The following is a 21,374-nucleotide window of genomic DNA, read 5'->3' as shown; positions in this document are numbered from 1 at the left end:
AGTTACCTCAACACGTGCTGGGGCGGACACTTGAACCTATGCTGCAAATCAGTGACTGTAAAATATGTGCCATCACCCGTGGCAACCACAGCGGGCGATCGTGCCCATGGATTACAAATATGTCCAGCGCTCTGCATGGCATGGACATTTACCACTAGATTACAGAAATCTTGAACTTTACTCCAAACTCCTGCTTGACAAAATTAAAGAGTGTGTGAGAAAAAGCAGCTTGGAGATGCCTGCGGGCGTGGCTATGTTAATTCAGTCCTTTACAGGGAGAAATGGGTAGTTGACTTTCTTGTTGCTATAGGCAACCACTGGACTGTACACCTGCTTTCAGTCTCAAGTTACTGTGGCGTGTTAATGTCGAGCAACATGTCTGGGCAAAACCTGCTAGCATGCCTGCTAATTCAAACTTGTCTTGGTTACCGGCTTACCGCAGCACGTGCAGAATTGAGCATGCTTATCAGTTTCTCAGGCGCCCTGGAGGAAACTTGCACATTTCCACTAGCAGCAGACACCACAAAGCGGCTGAAGATGGCAGAGGGCAATCGGCTGATGCCCACGTCACAGTGGTTACCTAACATGCAGGAGCAAGCGCTGGTAGACACCGGCGGTCGGCTGGAGATTCGTGGTGGACTCGCCTTGGGGGTGAAAGAAGCGGCTGTATCTACACTGTCCCAAGTGCTGGACCCCAACGGCGGAAGTGACTGCTTGGGCCCAGTGTGGCTATTGAGGGCAGCCATTAACCAGGCTAGGACCTGTTCAGCAGGAATCAAGGTACTACAGTGTCAATCTGCTTTCAGGACTTTGTATGCCACAGCCTCAGGAGACTCGGAGGGCCGGAGAGGGCAAGGCTCTGTAGTTTGTTTACTCCTACTGACTATGAAACCTATGGCATTGTTTACTCCCACTGATGCCAGTGCATGTTCTTTTTGCAATGTCCACAGCCCGGTCCCATAAAGTTTGAGGGCAATAAACTGGTCCTTTGTTTCAAAAGTTTGGAGACCCCTGTCTTGGACAGTTGTCACTAGACCATCCATCCTTATTAACATTTTTGAGTTTACAATCACTTCCTGCCTCCAATATAATGGCAACTAAGACAAACAATTGGAGTGAGTCTCCCCAGAGGGTATATATTGTAGACAAAGAAACATTTGTCAGAGGGTCTTACTTTCTCTCACTCATTAATTGCCTTTATTTAACCTTTAAAACAGCTATTTAAGCACTTACCGACTTACCGCCATTATTATACTGCGGCAGATCAGCAGGATCCCACGAGCCGTCGTAGCTGTACGTCGGCTCCTTTAAGCGGGATAGCAGGCGCATGCTCACCCGCTGCACTGTGGGGTTGCCAATGCTTGTGCAACCGCTGGCCACTTGCGATCTAAACACACATGTCCCTGTTCTGTGAGGAGAGAAAAGGCAGATTGTGAGTTCCTATTAGCTAGGAACCACGATCTGGCATCTCCTATAGTGAGTCCCATCCCCCCACAATTAGAACACACACTAATGAACACAGTTAACTAGGGGTGCAACGGATCAAAAAACTCACGGATCGAATCGATCCTCAGATCAGAGTCACGGATCGGATAATTTTTCGGATCAGCAAAAAAAAAAAATTAAATGTACACATCAGATTCCCCCATCAGAGCCCCCCTTACATCAGATTCCCCCATCATAGCCCCTATACATCAGATTCCCCCACCAGAGCCCCCATACATCAGATTCCCCCATCAGAGCCCCCATACATAAGATTCCCCCATCAGAGTCCCCCTACTTCAGAATCCCCCATACATCAAAATCACGCATCATAGCCCCCATACATCAGAATCCCCCCATCATAGCCCCCATAATGGGAGCGGCAAATGCACCCAGCGTAAATATGCGCCCACGATACGACGGCGTAGGCAAGTTCGTCTATCGTAGGAAGCCTATTTTTAGGCGTATCTCAGATTGTGGGCACGGCGCATAGTTACACTTACGCGGCATATCTCGAGATACGTCGGCGTAAGTGCTTTGTGAATCCGGGCCATTGTTTTCTTTTTTCTACATTGTCTGCCTTTTTTTGTTTATAGCGCAAAAAATTAAAAACGCAGAGGTGATCAAATACCACCAAAAGAAAGCTCTATTTGTGGGGGAAAAAAGGACGTAAATTTTGTTTGGGTGCAGCGTTGCAGGACCGCGCAATTGTCAATTAAAGCAACGCAGTGCCGTAAAATGGCCTGGTCATTGAGCAGCCAATTTTTTTACGGGGCTGAAGTGGGTAAACACTTGAGCCCTAAAGCATTTTTTATTATATCGTGATATGTGGATTATGCATTTTATGACTTTTAGCTTTTTCCGTCTACCCTAATTTATAGTTTATAGGAATCTAATTTAGTAAAATTAGAAAGAAAATGCCTTTCCTATGCTTGAACTATGTTTTCGTAATTTGCGCAGATATTTGCCCTAAATTGTAATTAACAAAGCCTTCTGACTAAAATATTACATATGTAAATATATAAAAGGTTGGTTCATACGTAATGGGCATAGTAAAGCTCAAAACGAAAGTTCTCACGTAGGAGAGTTTTTTTCCCCTTTGTACAGTCACATCATGACACACAAGAGAAAATGCATTTCTTTGCACTACTGCAACACTTTTACTAACTTTTTAATTTTCTTTTTACTTTTTTATAAGTTAAGTTACACCAGCTTGAACATGTCAAAGCTTATGAGATTTAGCGATTGGGTTTAGGTCTTTTTTAAAGTCAAACTATTAACTAGAATGGGGGAGTGGTGTGGTGTAACATACTGCATCATCCCATTAAAGAATACCATCTCTAATAAACTATTAAACCAGAAATATATGTACTGTATAAATGAAAGGGACTTTAATTTTTGGTTGTAAAACCATTGGAGATATATTTAAACATCTTTAAAAGTAATCATACATTTTTATTTATACATATTAAAAATACATCAAATCTTTAAAAATTTCATTTTGACGCCAGTTGATTTGCAAGTGATAGGGACTTAAAATGTAGAGTCCCCGGAGACCATTGTTTGGGTCGACGTGTTTCACTGTAAATTCAAACTACGTTTATGCAGACACAGATTATAGCAACAGGAATTCAGCTATTGTTTAAAATCCAAATGACATTGCAAAGATTTATGTAATACAGCCAATACAAGAGGGCAAGCAGGATCTGCGTCTGGAGGCAACAGTGCTGGTCGTGGACACGGTGCATCCTCATCAGCACGTGGCCGTGGGACACGCTCGTCCTTTTTTTTTCGGCAGCTGGCCGTGTTGAGCCGCAACATGCCGAAAACTTGGTAGAGTGGATGACAAAGCCATCCTCATCCTCTCAACCAGGCTCAGGGTACTTTGCAGCTGCCAACGTGGCCTCTTCCCTCTGCTCAATGGCATCAGTCACTCCTTCCCTAGCCCCACCATGTCCCCTGAACTGTTTGACCACAGTGTTGGGTACATGCTGCATGAGGATGCGCAGCGTTTTGAAGGCTCTGATGATGGTACACAGCTAGAGAAAGGCAGTAACGTGAGCCCAGAGAGAGGGGGTGCCCAAGAAGGACAGCAATCTGGCACTCATTGAGTGAAAAAATGTGTATATAACAACTCAACAGCAGATAATCAATGTTGCAAAGCATCTGCTAGTGAAAATATTACCGATAATCATGTCATAAGACATCTAAGTGCAAACATAAAAAATGGTAATAAATGAAAAAATATTGTGTAACGTAAAGTGTCCCAGGATGAAACAGCCAGTAGGTACAACAATATCAGATTGCATCCATATGCAAGGGATGATCAAACATTTTGTGTGGAGATACCGAGGAGCCTGGAGGCTGGAGGATCTACCATAACCCCTGCAGAGGTTTATATCTGCAAACGCGAGTTTAGACCTTATATTCTGAGGTCCAACTGTTCCAGTAAGGGTAAGAGCAACTTCCCCTTTTTTCCACTCCACATGGGTGCCTGATAGGAGAGAGGAGGAGGAGGCACATCTCCAAAGAGGCAGGATGCCTTCCAGGGGCCAGCTTAAAGGCAGCACACCGACTACATCACAATGCAGAGCTCCGCATGTGCACGGCGCTGCTGTCTCTCTGCGTTATTCCAAAGGTTCTTTGATGTGGGCCTTTTTTGAGACGAGTGCATCAGATCACACCGCTGCTATTTGCAACATATGTCGCAAGCGTATCTCGCGTGGCCAAAACATGCATTGGGCACCACATGCTTGACCAATGCAGTTCGTTGGCAAGCGTACCTCAAAGACCCACACCAAAGAACAAAGTGGACCTCTCCTTGCTCCTCATCAGCTGGGATCTCCAACCCCACTATACCTTCAGTCCTCTCTAAAGCCTGCACTGATAGGACTGAAGGTGTAGAATTAGGTGTGTCACAGCCAAGTACTTTCGTGCAATCTACTATCGGTATACCAACGTCAGATTGTACCAGGCAAATTTCCCTGCCCCAGCTGCTGCAGTGCCAAATTAAGTTCTCTCGGATCTTTCGGAACGCACATTCAGTGCTGCTGGAGGCTTTGTAACCGATCACAGGGTGCATGCTCCTGTTTAACAGGGGCATGCAATTACAATTCTTGATCGAATATTTAACAGCAGGGCCCATTCCTGCACCCACCAATAGTAACTGTGAGGACTTACAGTGCTGTGGCACCAGCGCTAGCACCAAAGGCCCAATTTTTCTACCACTGTTCAACAATGGCATGTTATTACAATTCTTGATATAATAGTTCACAGCAGGGTGTTCCAGCGCCCACCAAGACTAACTGTGAGGGCTTACAATGTTGTGGCAACACCAACACCTAGGGTCCATATTTCTGCAGAGTATATACGGCAGGCTCCTACTTTCAAACATCCAACTTACAAACGACTCTTACTTGCAAATGGAAGGAGACAACAGGAAGTAAGAGGAAATCTACCCCTAGGAAGGGAAATTCTCTTCTGTAAGAGGTGTCTCCTGTCCACTGATGCTTTATCATCAATCCTTGTTTCACTAAAAAACCCACATTTTCAAAAAACATTTGTCATTGGGACATAAAGTGAGGTGAAATCTTCTGAACAGATGCACACAGACAGCAAAACAAATGTTACAGGGGTTATAACCCTTCTCTATGTTTTCCAAAAGGCTTAAAAATAGATTCTTTGGCTGGAGCTACACTTTAAAAAAGTACCAGTTCAAAATTACAAAGAGATTCTACTTAACAAACCTACAGTCCTTGTCTTGTTTGCACCGCCTGTATAATGCTGTTCAAAGTATATAGGGCCAAAGGGGCTACTAATGATCTGGGGGGAGGGGGGGAAACCCATGCTATTTTTCTCAATGATTTTCATCCAAATTTCAGGGATCAGACATTACATTAAAGCCGCGTTTTAAATGACTTTTTTCCTATAGAAATGTCATTTTGTGCAGGGACAGTTCCAAACATGTGCCACTTCACAGGCATACTATAGACACCCAGCAGGTACGATATTTAAAGGAATATTTCAATTTTCTTTTTCACTTTAAGCATTATTAAAATCCCTGCTCCCGAAAAAACTGCCGTTTTTAAAACTTTTTTTGCATTGATACATGTTCCCTGGGGCAAGACCCGGGTCCTCGAACCCTTTTTAGGACAATAACTTGAATATTAGCCTTTAAAATTAGCACTTTTGATTTCGAACGTTTGAGTCCCATAGACTTCAATGGGGTTCTAAAGTTCGCGCAAACGTTCGATCCGTTCGAAGGTTCTGATGCGAACCGAACCGGGAGTGTTTGGCTCATCCCTAATATGGAGTAAAGGGGAAAATAATATTTTTTCTGACATAAATTTCAGTATTATGTTTTTGTCTGGAAGTATTAAAAAATGTACATTGGTGTTTGGTTTTGGAACCACTAAACCACCAATCAAATTAGTGAGAATATAGCGCAGCTGCTGGTTGATTTTTTTTTTCATAAGGTAACATCCTAAACCTCATAAGCCACACAAATAATTATGAAGTAAAAGTCATAGCCATATAATAGTTATAAGCACATTGACATTAGAGAGTAGAGAAAACAATCTAAAAAAAAAAAAAAAAAGGGAGATGATAGGCAGAATCTAATGCCGCTTACACACGGTCATTTTTCGGCATGAAAAAAAATGACGGTTTTAAAAACGTCATTTAAAATGATCGTGTGTGGGCTTCACATCATTTTCCGGCTTCTGAAAAACAACAAAAAAAAATTCGAACATGCTGCATTTTTTAATGTCGTTTTTTAAAATGTTGTTTTTCGGGTTGTAAAAAATTATCGCGTGTGGGCAAAAACGACGTTTTAAACCCGTGCATGCCCAGAAGCGAGTTATGAGACGGGAGCGATCGTTCTGGTAAAACTACAGTTCATAATGGAGTAAGCACACTCATCACGCTGTAACAGACAGAAAAGCGCGAATCGTCTTTTACTAACAAGGAATCGGCTAAAAGCAGCCCAAAGGCGAATAGAACTTCCCCTTCAGCGTGCCGTCGTACGTGTTGTACGTCACCGCGCTTTGTTCATCATTTTTCAAAAACGATGGTGTGTGGGCAACATCGTTTTTAATGATGAAGTTGGAACAACTTTGTTTTTTGGACATGCTGAAAAACGTTGTTTTTTTTCATGCCGAAAAACGACTGTGTATCACCTAACACCTAAAAGATGAGTGATTACATTTTTTTATGGTAAACCTCTGAAAGGTTACTTACCCCTGGTCTACACCAATAGTGTTGCCCAGATTTGTCTCCCTATTGTCTACAGATGTTTTATGCTGCGTACACACGGTCGAAATTTCCGACAAGAAAATTTCGATGTGAGTTTTTGGTCAGAAATTCCGACCGTGTGTATGCTCCATCGGACTTATTCTGTAGGAATTTCCAACAACAAAAATTTGAGAGCTGGTTCGCAAATTTTCTGACAAGAAAAGTTCTTGTCGAAAATTTTGATCGTCTGTATGCAATTCTGTTGCGCAAAAAAAACATGCATGCTCAGAATCAAGCAGAAGAGACGAACTGCCTATTGAACTTCATTGATCTCGGCTCGTCGTAAATCTTGTAAGTCACCGCATTCTTGACGGTCGGAATTTTGTGTGACCGTGTGTATGCAACACAAGTTTGAGCCAACATTCAGTCGGAAAAAAAATCCACGGTTATCTTGTCGGATTTTCTGATCATGTGTACGGGGCATTTGATATATTCAGACAATTTCTATCAAAAATTATGTATGTAGCCCCCATACTACAGTATATTACTTGCCACAGAAAATACTTGAGATACTTGTGCTGTTATATATCTCTCACTTTTATGTGGATTCTTCTCTGAATACAACCAAAGGACATTGAGATGCTCTGCTCTTTTTAACATCTCTTAGGCATTCTCGTACTCTCTGTTGATATATCCCTAACCATCAAGTTTTAAAAAACACCCAGTCACTCAGTGGACTTGGCACAAGCAAAATGTAATAATGTGTAATCTATGTCTAAGGGCCCTTTCACACGGGCGGACCGTATGTCTGCTTTTTCAAATTAATCCGTGTACAGATGAAAAAAGGGACATACATTGGTCCCTGTGAGATCGTGGGTGACACCCGATCTCGCCTGCTTCCGCATTCCTCCGGTTCTGCAGACGGAGGAAAACCCTATTTTTCCATTGATAATATTTATGAAAACACATTCTTTTACAGTATACAGTTGCTTAGGGGTCCAATATCAGTTTTGCTGCCCTGGATAAGAAACCGCATACAACCAGACAATTGCAAAGATGGTGCTGACAGCACACCTGTGGAAGCTCTTAGGCCCCGTACAAACGACCGAGTTTCTCGGCAGAATTCAGCCAGAAACTCGATCGGACGTGGATTCTGCCGAGAAACTCGGTCGTGTGTACACTTTTCACCGAGGAAGCCGACGGGCCAAATAGAGAACATGTTCTCTATTTCCTCGTTGTTCAATGAGGAAAGTTGGCTTCAACACAGAACTCGACGAGCAAAACGATGTGTTTGGCACGTCGAGTTCCTCGCACGTGTGTACGGGGCCTGAGAGGAAATGACTAAAACAGAAGCAACAGTTGGTATAGTAACCAGGATTGAAGTATTGCTACAATTCCAAGAACATCGTATCAGTAAGAATAACCTGTGGTTGAAGTGTTAGAGCTGAAAACCAAAAAAAAATATAAAAAAGTTAAACTATATTTTAACATACAATACATATTTCAAAATTGTCCTTTCTATATTTAGAATTTCATTTTATTAACACAGGATGTTTTGACAAAAGCAATGGTAGCATGTTTGCAAGGGTAGAATCAGGAATAAAAGGCAAACTAAAAATGTTTCAACTTTGAATTTGTAATGTGGGTTTCACTAATATGACCTCTTGCACCATGCAGCTTGAAAAAGCTCAGTTTTGCATTTTCCTTTACTGAGCTAAAAATGTAGCCCATTATTTACAATGTGCCTGTGCACACAGGAGCGTAAACAAGCGCTTCACAAAGAAATAGGAAAATCTGCATTCCCGGTCAGTATTTTGCAACGGTGCGTGCAAATATGCACATGTGCTTGCATATCCGCATATTTGCATGCACCGTCGCAAAATACTGACCGAGAACACAGATTTTCCTTTTTTTTTTCCTGGTGTTTCTTCACCAGCAGCATCTACAAGTAGGGAAGTGTTAGAGCCGGTTCACACTGGGGCGATCCGACTTCCAGCGCGACTTCCAGAGGCGATTCCGACACGACTTGAATGTGAACCACAGGGCGATCTGAGGCGATCTCAGGACAGGGAATGTCAGAAATGGCCAATCAGAGCTACTAAGCTCTTCTGACATCATTCTTCTTCCTGTTTGATTTCTTCTTCCCTGTTCCCTGTTTTCCTGTGTCTAAAATGCTCTCTGTGCGTTACAATAGATCAGGGATCTATTGTTGTTGGGGGATCTGTTGTTCCTGCCAGGGATCTAGTTTTGTCAAGGATCTATTGTTGTTCTCATGTGAACTTGTGTTCCTTTCAGGGATCTATTGTTGTTGGGGGATATATTGTTCATGCTATTGAGCTAATGTTGTCAATGATCTATTGTTGTTCTCATGTGAACTAGTGTTCCGATCAGGGATCTATTGTTGTTGGGGTATCTGTTCCTGCCAGGGATATAGTGATGTCAAGGATCTATTGTTGTTCTCATTTGAACTTGTGTTCCTTTTAGGGATCCATTGTTTTTGGGGGACCTATTGTTCATGACAGGGATCTAGTTTTGTCAAGGATCTATTGTTGTTCTCATGTGAATTAGTGTTCCGATCAGGGATCTATTGTTGTCAGGGATCTGTTGTTCCTGCCAGGGATCTAGTGTTGTCAAGGATCTATTGTTGTTCTCATGTGAACTTGTGTTCCGATCAGGGATCTATTGTTGTTGGGGGATCTGTTGTTCCTGCCAGGGATATAGTTTTGTCAAGGATCTACTGTTGTTCTCATGTGAACTTGTGTACCTTTCAGGGATCCATTGTTTTTGGGGGACCTAGTGTTCATGCCAGGGATCTAGTGTTGTCAAGGATCTATTGTTGTTATCATGTGAACTAGTGTTCCGATCAGGGATCTATTGTTGTCCTTGTCATTTGAAGTAGTGTTCCTGTTAGGGATCTACTTTTTTGGGGAATCTATGGTTCCTGTCTTCATCTACTATTGCCAGCATGGGATATACTGTTCCTGCCAGGGGATCTATTGATGCCGGTGTGCCCCATTTTTTGCTGCTTCAAGAGGGAGTTCATGCCGCCATTCTCTGTGCAAACAAGTGGCATGTATGGAACTACAACCAGCATGCCTAGGCAAGGAAAATAGACATATAATAAAAAGGTTAAACTTACTTTTGGCAGTGCGGTCGGTCTCAGACAATATGCCCCAATCCTCAAAGGTCAGGCGAGAAATGTCCAGCCAGGCATTGTCCCTCTTCATTTGGTCCTTGTAAAAGGGGTCCCTCTTGTCGTAGAGGCATGGTCTCTCTTTTACCAGCCTTATAAGGGACTCATTATCCACGGCCTCTTTCCTAACTCTGGCAGCCATGCTGCAAACAGAGACAACGTACTAAGAAAGTGAAAGTAATCCGTGCCAAGAAGGTGGGAAGAAGGTGGGGGCTGCCTGGGGACAAGGGAGTACCTGGTGGCTTCTGGGTAAATTCCTCTCTGCTTCTGGTAAAATCACCTCACTATGAACAGGGATCAGACTTGGAGGCGATTTCCATTGAAATCAATGGGTAGGAATCGCCTACAAGTCGGATTGGAGTAGTACAGGAACTTCTTTTGAAGTCGGATCGCCTTGAGTCGTTTGTATTAACACCGCTCCCATTCACTTGCATTGTTTTTCTTGACAGCACGACTTGGGACGACTTGAGGCGATTTCAAGTCGGATCCAAAATCGCCCCAGTGTGAACCGGCTCTTACAAACCACTACCTTCCAAAAATATACAATCATTATAGATACAAATTATACCTGAAAATCAGGACAACATTGATCAAGCTCCTACAAGAGCAATATAAACTCCTTTATCTGCATTGTCAATAACTGAAAATGCATACCTGCAGGAAGCTTTTACATTATGTGAGGGAAATGAGGTGGTTATCTGTTCTCATGTATGGTTAAAATGTTCTTAACATATACAGTCCTTGGTATTCCAGTTTAAATAAAAAATGAATTTTTTAAAAGCAACTTTCATTTATTTACTGAATAAGCTGTGCTTTCATTTCAAGCATAATACTTTTATTTGCAGTACACTGCATTTGACATTCCCAGTGTAACAAGATGACTTTCAGTTTGTAGAGCTACTCCACACTGAAGTTTTTATAATTTTTTCCTGGTAAAAAACATGGATTTTTTTTGCATGGCTTCAAAATTCCTGGAAATTTTACATCTCTAGTAGGGCAGAAACTATTTAAGGCTCTGACTCCTAGGCTTGGCATGCATTTTTGTAAGGGGCTAGTGTAGGGACAGGACACCCATCTTACAGGGACAATACTAAGGCCTCATACACACAGCCGTTTTCCTCGACAGAATCCATCAAGAAACTTGGTGGCAGAGCTTTTTTTGCCGAGGAAAACGGTCGTGTGTATGTTTTTCATCGAGAAAACGGTCGTGGAACTTGATGAGAATTTTTTTTTTCCTCATCAGGAGTCTCAATTTTCTCGTCGGGTTCCTCGTCGGGCTGGTTTTCGGCGAGAAACACGTTCGTGTGTATGCTTAGAAACCCGCACATGCTCAGAAGGGTGGCGCCAGTGGAATTAAACTTCCCCTTTATAGTGCCGTCGTACGCGTTGTACGTCACCGCGTTTGAGAACGTCGAGATTTGGTCTTGACAGTGTGTACGCAAAGAAAGCTTGTCAAGATTCTCGACAAGCCTGACAAGGAACTCGTCAAGGAAAACGATGTTTCATTTACGACGAGTTCCTCGGTCGTGTGTAGGAGGCCTTAGAGTTAGGAAATGGACAAGGTAATGGTGTTTCTTAAACTAGACTTTTTGGTCAAGTGTGCCATCACACAGGAACTGATCACTGGGGAAATATGAATGTTAGATGATCACTGGGGGAGTTTGCAGGTAAGATGATCCCTGAGTCAGGGTCCAGGAAGCTAAGTGTCTGAAAATAGGCAACAATAATACAGAGAAGTAAGCAGTATATTTTTGATACAGATCTACGCATCACTTCTGAAGGAGGCCCAGCTATGAAAAAAAGACAGAGGGAATGGGGTCTAAAAGTATGGCAGTTGGAATTTATACTTACTACCATTGCCATACAGATACAATCTAACCATGTCCCTATTTTTTGGCAGCTGGGAGGGGGGAGAATAGGATACCTAAAAGAAAACATCCAAACCCCGGAGGAACAAGAGGTAACAGTTTATAGAATGATCAATCTTTCTCAATGGAAGAACTGTTTGTAAATCTAGAAGGCTTCCCAGTGGCACCAATGGACAGCTTAATGCAGTAGAAGACCATTATAAAGATGTAACCCAAAACCATGAAAACAGTACAGCTTGAAGGTCCCAAACCTGTCTGTCGGATTAGCAAGTTAGTAGACTATTGCAAAACAGACAGGATCAGCTTGTCACACTTTAGTAGACTTCAACAAAATGGTGGCCATCTGCACACAAACACCAATTCCCTGATGCATAAATGTGAATGAGACTTGATAAAGATGGCCGCAGCTCATGTTTTCCACCTGTAGAGGACCAGAGAACTCCTCAGACATGTTTTGCCCTTTTCCGGGCTTAATTGTAGAGGTGGAGAACAGGAGCTGAAGCCATCTTTTACCCATCTCGTTCACATTTATGCAACATGGATTTGGTGTCTGTGATCACACTACAGGTCATGAAAATAATGAGCAGTAAATACATAAAGATCACAAAATTTTGTTCTTATATAATCTTTACAATAATAACCCAAATTTTACAAGTCATCTTTAGAATGATAACTCAAAATATCTAGCTTCCCTTTGCATTTTCCATAATTTAGCAACATGTCATCTTAATAGTAAGTCTGGGGAAACACCTATGGAAGGTTGTACTTTGAACTATAATGTCAAGATCAATTGCATTTAGGAGGAACACAACTTGATGAAAACAATTTCAAACATGTTAGTGTGAGCATGAGAACCTTCATTTTCCTGGATGATGAAAGCAGCGATTATTGATGAGCAGTGGACCGAAAACACGTATATGCACGCCACCTGTATGGAATTTCTTAATCAACAAAGTGTAACGGACCCTGTGTGTAAGGCCCCGTACACACCATAGAATCCATCTGCTGAAAAATCCCAGCAGATGGGTTTCAGCGGATAGATCCTATGGTGTGTACACGCCAGCGGATCTGTTTCCGCGGATATTTCTCCCCTGGGATGGATTCCAGCAGATCGAATATTCGCTGACATGCAGAACAAATCCATCTGCTGGAGTCCATCCCAACGGATGGATCCGCTGGTCTGTATAGACTCACCGGATCCATCCGTCCGAAGGGATCCCCCGCATGCGTCGTAATGATTCGACGCATGCGTGGAATTCCTTATATGACAGCGTCGCGCACGTCGCCGCGTCATAATCGCGGCGACGGCGCGACACGTCATCGCCAGAGGATTTCGGCGTGGATTTCAATGCGATGGTGTGTACACTCCATCGCATGAAAATCCTCCGAAATCCTCGAGAGGATTTATCCGCGGAAACGGTCCGCTGGACCGTATTCGCGGATAAATTCTATCGTGTGTATGGGGCCTAAGACGTCGTCAGCAAAAACAACATTTTGCCCAAGAGGCCTCCACTGCATCTTATTTTATTGTTGTAGTTGTCAACGGAACCTGTGCTATTCCAATGCAAGGCAAAACAGGTTCAGTGTAAAGCCCCCCTGACTCAGCATACTCACCTTACCTTAATTTCACTGTTGCTCAACAGAAGCAATGGATTTAAAGTCTTCTGTAAGTTCCATGTAATTGTAATCAGTACCCAGACAAGGCTGAGAAATATTTATCTGCTCTCAGTTGACAGTACTGGGCCAATCACCAGAGCCATCACTTGAGATAAAGTGAGTCACATGGTTGTCCATACCCCAAAGTATTTTCTACACTGAATGGAGCCATGGGGGAGTGAAGGAAAGGTGAGTATGTGCTGCTGATGGGGCTTTCATAAAAAAAAAAAATGTATATATATATATATGTATATATATACATATAATTTTTTTTTATGAGAAGACTAGAGTAAGGCTAGAGTAAGGCACTGGCTGAGAAGGCACAATAACCTGGCAAAGAGGAAGTGCTGAGACCAGGCTTATATAGGAAGTTCATGGGAGGAGCAAGGAGTTCAAGGTTCAACAGTAATCAAGACTCAAGGCAGGGTTGTCCAATGGATCAGATACTGTAGGATTGTCCAATAGATCAGGCAGGGAGCTGTCCAGCATCAGAGATAGCTCAGTGGGAAGAATCAACGCCTGATACAGAAGAGGTCCCAGGTTCAAGCCCAGGTCCTGACAGTACTCCCCTCCTCTCGGGATGTCCTCTGGACGTCTTAGGGCTGGGTTTGTGAGGAAACCTCTGGTGAAATTCTCATGTTACTCTAGGGGCATGAACATTCTCCTCAGGCTCCTAAGAATTTTCTTCTGGCCCATATCCTTCCCATTGGACCAGATATTGTAGCTTGTTTCTAAAGATCCTGGAATCAAGAAGGAAGAATTCTTCCAGAAAAGGGATTTTCATGAAATGGTTAAAGTTGTGATATGTGAAAAACAGGGTGAATTTTCATACTATCAGGAAGATTTAAGCGAAAGGTAACCAGATTGATTTGAGCAGAAATCTTTTGAATGGTCCTACAAACTTCCAGCCCAGCTTTGCAGATCGAACATGGACCTTCAAATTTTTAGTTTATAACCAAACTTTGTCACCCACATGAAAGGTAGGAAGTGATCTGCGATGTCTATCAGCAGCCTTCTTGTAACATCCTGAGCCTCTCTCAAAGTTTTGATCAATTTCTCCTAAATCTCCTGCAGAGTAGTTTTTTTCTTAAGTGTATTTTGTGCATGTACTCGAGAGAGGAGCCGGACTGCAGGAGGTGGGGAGTAGGCAGGCCTCCCCCAGAGGCAATCTGCCACCTTTCTCCATGCCCCGGGTGGCAATGGCGGGTGTGTGAGGGGGTCCTCCCACATAGCCCGCCCTACCTGCTCCACTTTGAAGCCCAACGGGGCAGAGGGACTCCCTATAAGGGAGTGAGAGGATCTAGCCCGCTCAACCAGCTCCGTTAGTCCTTCGCCTCTCTTTTTAGAGACTGTGTGGTCAAAGTGCATGCATGTTAACCCAATTTCGAGTGCGTGGTGGTTCTTGTGGGAGGGGGGTGGGCGTACTAAGTGCAGGCTTACCTCGCATAGCACACCCACCGGGAGACGGGCTGAGACCACCAAACTCAATTCACATGTAGCCGAGACCGGGATCCGAACCCCTAGCTGCAGAGGTGAATGGCCTGTCAGCGCAGTGCCAATCGCGCTGAGCCACCGAAGCTCCTCCTGCAGAGTAGTTAATCTGTTGGTAACAGAAGGAATTGGAGTTGAGATAGGGAGATCAGGAATAAAAACTGGATGATACCCGTTGTTTAAATAAAATGGACTTTGAGAAGTGGAGCTATGTTAAAGGAGTTCTCTAAGCTAAAACTTTTAACCCCCGCTGTGCCCGGGCTGTAAAACTATACAAAATAAACTTTCACTTACCTGCCTACGATCCCCCGTTGTTCCGATATCACCGTCCCGTTCTCCGGTCCCGGTCTCTTCCACTTCCTGCGGGTTGGTGACTCACAGTGCGCTCAGCCTATCAGCGGCCGCGACGGGACATTGCTGCGGCCGCTGATAGGCTGAGCGCACTGTGAGTCACCGACCCGCAGGAAGTGGAAGAGACCGGGACTGGAGAACGGGACGGCGATATCGGAACAACGGGGGATCGTAGGCAGGTAAGTGAAAGTTTATTTTGTATAGTTTTACAGCCCGGGCACAGCGGGGGTTAAAAGTTTTAGCTTGGAGAACTCCTTTAAGAATTGTTAAATGCAAACTCTGCTGTAGAAAGATAATCCACCCAGTCATCATGAAGAGAAGTGACAAAACATCAAAGGTACTGTTCCAAGGTTTGATTGGTCCTCGTGTTCTGACCATTAGACTGGGGATGAAAAGCAGAAGACAGATTAACTGTTACACCCAAGGCTAAGCAAAAGTTTTTCCCAAATTTTAAAGTAAACTGTACGCCTCTGTCAGACACCACATTGTCAGGAATTCCATGTAGTTTAAATACTTCTCGAATCATTAACTCAGCAGTTTAATAGGTATAAAATGAGCCACCTTAGTGAGACCTTAAACAAACGACCAAGATAGTGGTCATTTCTTTTGAGGGAGGTAAATCTAAAACAAAGTCCATAGAAATTGAGCCCCGATGGTCTTGATGGAACAAGGAGTGGATGAAGCAACCCCAAAAACGAGAAGCTCTGGGAGTCTTACTGTGTGCACAGATCGGGCATGAGGCCACATAGTGTTTGACATCTTTCTTATAGCTGGGCCACCAAAGGGAACATGACAAGAGCACTTCTGTTTTGGAAATCCCAAAATGCCCAGCAAGTTTTGAGTCATGAACCATTCTGAGGGCTACAATCCGAGCAGATTCAGGTGCATGAGTCCAAAAGCCATTCTTATACACAAGGTTAATATCTGTAGGTGGATTTTTGAGAAGAGGGTAATTTCCATACCCCTCCTTTAGGAGATTTAAAAATGTCTTGAAACCTGTGACCCCTATGAAGTTCTTTTGAGGCAGGATAGTGCATTCAGGATTTGTCTTCCTGGCATGGTTCAGTAAACATCCTTGATAATGCATCAGCCCTACCGTTCCTTGATCCAGGTTGATACGAGAAGATACAATTAAACCTGGAAAAGAACAGGGACCAATGTGCTTGTCTAGAAGACATCCTTTTGGTAGAACGAATGAATTCTAGATTTTTATGATCAGTGAGAACAGTTACTGGATGTTTAGCCCCTTCCAGCAGATCCCTCCATTCAGAAAAGGCTTCCTTTATTGCCAGTAAATCTTTATTTCACAATTTATTTTTGCCGATAACATTAAGCAAGAGAAATACGCACAAGGCTGAAGTCAGCTGCATCTTTTCTCCTTTTTGCTAAGAAAGGATAGCTCAAACAGCAGAGTCTGAGGCATCCACTTCCACTATAAAAGGAACCTCAGGATCGGGATTTGCCCTTAATGAAAGCAGTCTGTGCTTCAGCTGATCACACAAAGGGCATCCCTTTCTTTGTCAGCTGTGTAATTGGTGCTATCATCTTAGAGAAGTTTCTTATGAATTTTCTGTAGAAGTTGGCAAAACTAACAAATTGTATCTCTTTAACATTACTATGGGCAGGCCAATCCACTACTGCTTTGATCTTCTTAGGACCAATGCTTACTCCTTTAGGAGAAATAATGTATCCCAAGAACTGCATGTGGGTTCGTTCAAACTTGCATTTCTCCACTTTAATATAAAGTTGGTTCTTACTTTGCCTTTCAAAGACATGCAAACATTTTGGCGATGTTCCTTCAGGTTATTAGAAAAGATGAGAATATCATCCCGATAAGCAATCACAAACGGGTCCAGTAGGTCTCGAAAAGCATCATTGATGAAGTGTTGGAAAGTGGCAGGGGAGTTGCAGAGGCCAAATGGCTGATTTTTATCCCCTGGGATAGATTTCCAGCGGATAAAAATTTGAAGACATGCTTTCGAATCTATCCCAACGGATTGATCCGCTGGTCTGTACAGACTCACCGGATCAATCCGTCCGAATCAATCCCCCGCATGCGTCGTAATGATTAGACACATGCGTGGAATTCCTTATATGACAGCGTCGCGCACGTCGCCGTGGCGACGGCGCGGATTTCGATCCAATGGTGGGTTCACTCCATCGGATCAAAATCCTCGAAAATCCTCGAGAGGATTTATCCACGAAAACGGTCCGGTGGACCGTATCCGCGGATAAATCCTCTTGTGTGTACCAGGCCTTAGAGACTTACGCCAGTCGCATCTTAGGCTAATGTCAGCGTATCTTGCTTTCTGAATACAGAAAGAAGATACACCGGCGCAGCTTTGAATTTACGCGGCGTATCTATAGATACGCCGGCTTAAATCACTGCTGAATCTAGCCCCAGGTTTTCTCACAGAATACTGAAACACGTATATATATATATATATATATATATATATATATATATATATATATATATATATATATATATATATATATATATATATATATATATATATATATATCTCAAGAAATAAAAGAAATAAAACAATATAAGAAAGGAAAGCAATATTTAAGTGGTTAGGAGAAAGAGAACATAAACACAAAATAATCATTTTATCAACTCCATCACAGGCCACCATGCTGCAGCTCAGTTTTCGGGTCTTGGCAATCTACTTATAGCCTAAGCCATCTTCATGTAGAGCAACAATTCTTTTTTTCCGATCCTCAGAGTTCTTTGCCATGAGGTGCAATGCTGAACATCCAGTGACCAGTATGAGAGAGTGAGAGCGATAACACCAAGTTTAACACACCTGTTCCACATTCACACCTGAGACCTTGTAACACTAATGCCGCGTACACACCATCACTTTATGTGATGAAAAAAAACGACATTTTCTGTGAAGTAAAAAACGACGTTTTTGAAACTTCAATTTTCAAAGACGAAGTTGCCTTCACACCATCGTTTTTCTCACAATGTTCTAGCAAAGCGAGGTTACGTTCTCACCACTTTTTCCATTGAAGCTCGCTTCATAACTAGCTTCTGGGCATGCGCGGGTGTAAAAACGTCTTTTTAAACCACGTTTTTTGCTACACACGGTCAATTTCTGTGAAGTAAAAAACGACGTTTTGAAAAACGACACATAAAATTGAAGCATGCTTCAAATTTTTTTGGTCGTTTTTTACAAGACATAAAACAACGTTTTCCCCCACACACGGTCAATTAAAGTGACGTTTTTAAAAACTTTGTTTTTTTTCATCACATAAAGTGATGGTGTGTACGGGGCATTAGGCTGCGTACACACGGTCATTCCAAACCGATGAGAATGGTCCGACGGGCCATTTCCATCGGTTCACCGCTGAAGTGGCCTGATGGTCTGATGTGCGTACACACCATCGTTCCAAAAACCGATCAGGTCAGAACGCGGTGACGTCAAACACACGACGTGCTGAATAAAACAATGTTCAATGCTTCCAAGCATGCGTCGACTTGATTCTGATCATGCGCAGGTTTTGAACCAATGCTTTCTGTACTAACCATCGGTTTGGACTGATCGGGCAGCGGGCCATCGGTTCGATTTTAAAGCATGTTTTAAAATTTTAGACCGAAGGACAACAGACCGATGGGCTATACACACGGTCGGTTTGGACCGATGAAACTGAACCTCGGTCCATTCTCATCGGTTTGTCCGACCGTGTGTACGCGGCCTAACAAGTCAAATGACACCAGGGAGGGGAAATGGCTAATTGTGCCCAATTTGGACATTTTCACTTAGGGGTGTACTCACTTTTGTTGCCAGCAGTTTAGACAATAATGGCTGTATGTTGAGTTATTTTGAGGGGACAGAAAATGTACATTGTTATACAATCTGTACACTCACTACTTTACATTGTAGAAAAGTGTCATTTCTTCAGTGTTGTCACATTAAAAGATATAATAAAATATTTACAAACATGTGAGGGGTGTACTCACTTTTGTCAGATATATATATATATATATATATATATATATATATATATATATATATATGAAAAAACGTTGTACATCATTGCTGCACCAGGTCAACTAAAAGAAAATAGCAGGATTTGTTCACAACTGCAGTTCTGAAAGTGACCACCGCACACCACAGTAATTCCTGACTTTGGTTTATTCAAAGAAAAATGTACGTGAAAAAAAACATAGGGCTTACCACTACTAACTTTTTCTGAGAATAAGTTGCCTGGTTGTCACGCTAGTTTTCTTGTTTCCATTTTTAACCACTTGCTCTCTGGAAGATTTACCCTTCTTCATAACCAGGCCACTTTTTGTGATACGACACAAATTACTTCAAATGGCAATTGAGCGGTCGTGCGACACAGTACCCAAATAAAGTGTATGTCATTTTATTCCAACAGATAGAGCTTTCTTTTGGTGGTATTTGACCACCTCTGCGGTTTTTTATTTTTTTGCGCTATAAACTAAAAAAGACCAACGCCGTTGAAAATATATATTTATATTTTACTTTCTACTATAAAACATATCCAATAAAACATTTAAAACATCAAATTTCTTCATAAATTTAGGCCAATATGCATTCTGCTACATGTCTTTGGTACAAAAAAAGAAAAACGCAATAAGCGTATATTGATTGTTTTACGCAAACGTTATAGTGTCTGCAAACTTTGGGATATACAGTATACTGGAATCTTTTAAATGTATTTAGTTATTTTTTATACTAGAAATGGCGGTGATCAGCGACTTATAGCGGGACTCCCATATTTGGCAGACAATCGGACACTAAAGCCTCGTACACACGATCAGTCCATCTGATGAGAACGGTCTGAAGTACCGTTGTCATCGGTTAACCGATGAAGCTGACTGATGGTCCGTCGCGCCCACACACACCATCGGTTAAATAACCGATCGTGTCAGAACGCAGTGACGTAAAACACAACGACATGCTGAAAAAAATGAAGTTCAATACTTCCAAGCATGCCTCGACTTGATTCTGAGCATGCCTGGATTTTTAACCGATGGTCGTGCCTACTAACGATCGTTTTTGACCTATCGGTTAGGAATCCATCGGTTAAATTTAAAGCAAGTTGGCATTTTTTTTAACCGATGGTTAAATAACCTATGGGGCCCACACACGATCGGTTTTGACCAATGAAAACGGTCCATCAGACCGCTGTCCTCTGTTTAACCTATCGTGTGTACGAGGCCTAACAGACTTTTGACACTTTGTGTGAACCAGTGACGCTAATACAGTGATCAGTGCTAAAAATATGCACTATCACTGTACTAATGACACTGGCTGTAAAGAGCTTAATTATCCAAAGCGATCAAAGGGTTAATTGTGTACCTAGCCAGTGTTTTGTGTACTGTATGTGCTGTTTTTACTAGGGGAAGAGATTGATTTTATTCCCTCCCCCAAAATCCATCCCTCACCCCGTCGGAACAGAACTCAGCCTTGTTTACATAGGCAGAGCTCCTTTCTGAGTCTCTGCCTGATGATTAGACATGTGCCAGCTGACTTTAAGTGCCCGGCACCCGCAGATTGGCATTTGCATGCGCCATGGATCATGTATTTATATGTGATCCACTGCACAGCTGCATTTCTATAGGGTGGTCAGCAAATGGTTAAAGTCACTAACCCAGAACAATGTAGATGCAGTACGTTCTTCTGACTTTTATAAGGCCCCGTACACATGAGGAGACATGTCCGCTGAAACTGGTCCGCAGACCAGTTTCCGCGGACATGTCCGACCGTGTGTACGGCCTAGCGGACAGGTTTCCAGCGGACAAAAGTTTCTTAGCATGCTTAGAAACTTGTCCGCTGGAAACATGTCCGTCGGACATGTCCGCTGGTTATTACGTCTAACCAGCGAACCGAAATCCCGCGCATGCGTCAAATTGATTTGACGCATGCGTGGAAGCATTGGACTTCATGGTTTGCGTACGTCGCCGTGTCATCGTCACCGTGTTCTCTGTCCGCTGGGATTTTGGTCTGATGGTGTGTACACACATCAGACCAAAATATCCCAGGAGACATGTCCGATGAAAACGGTCCGCGGACCGATTTCATTGGACATATGTCCTCGTGTGTACGGGGCCTAAGACT

This window comes from Rana temporaria, chromosome 13, assembly GCF_905171775.1.
Source record: "Rana temporaria chromosome 13, aRanTem1.1, whole genome shotgun sequence".
NCBI classification, from domain to species: domain Eukaryota; kingdom Metazoa; phylum Chordata; class Amphibia; order Anura; family Ranidae; genus Rana; species Rana temporaria.
This window is presented reverse-complemented; position numbering follows the sequence as displayed.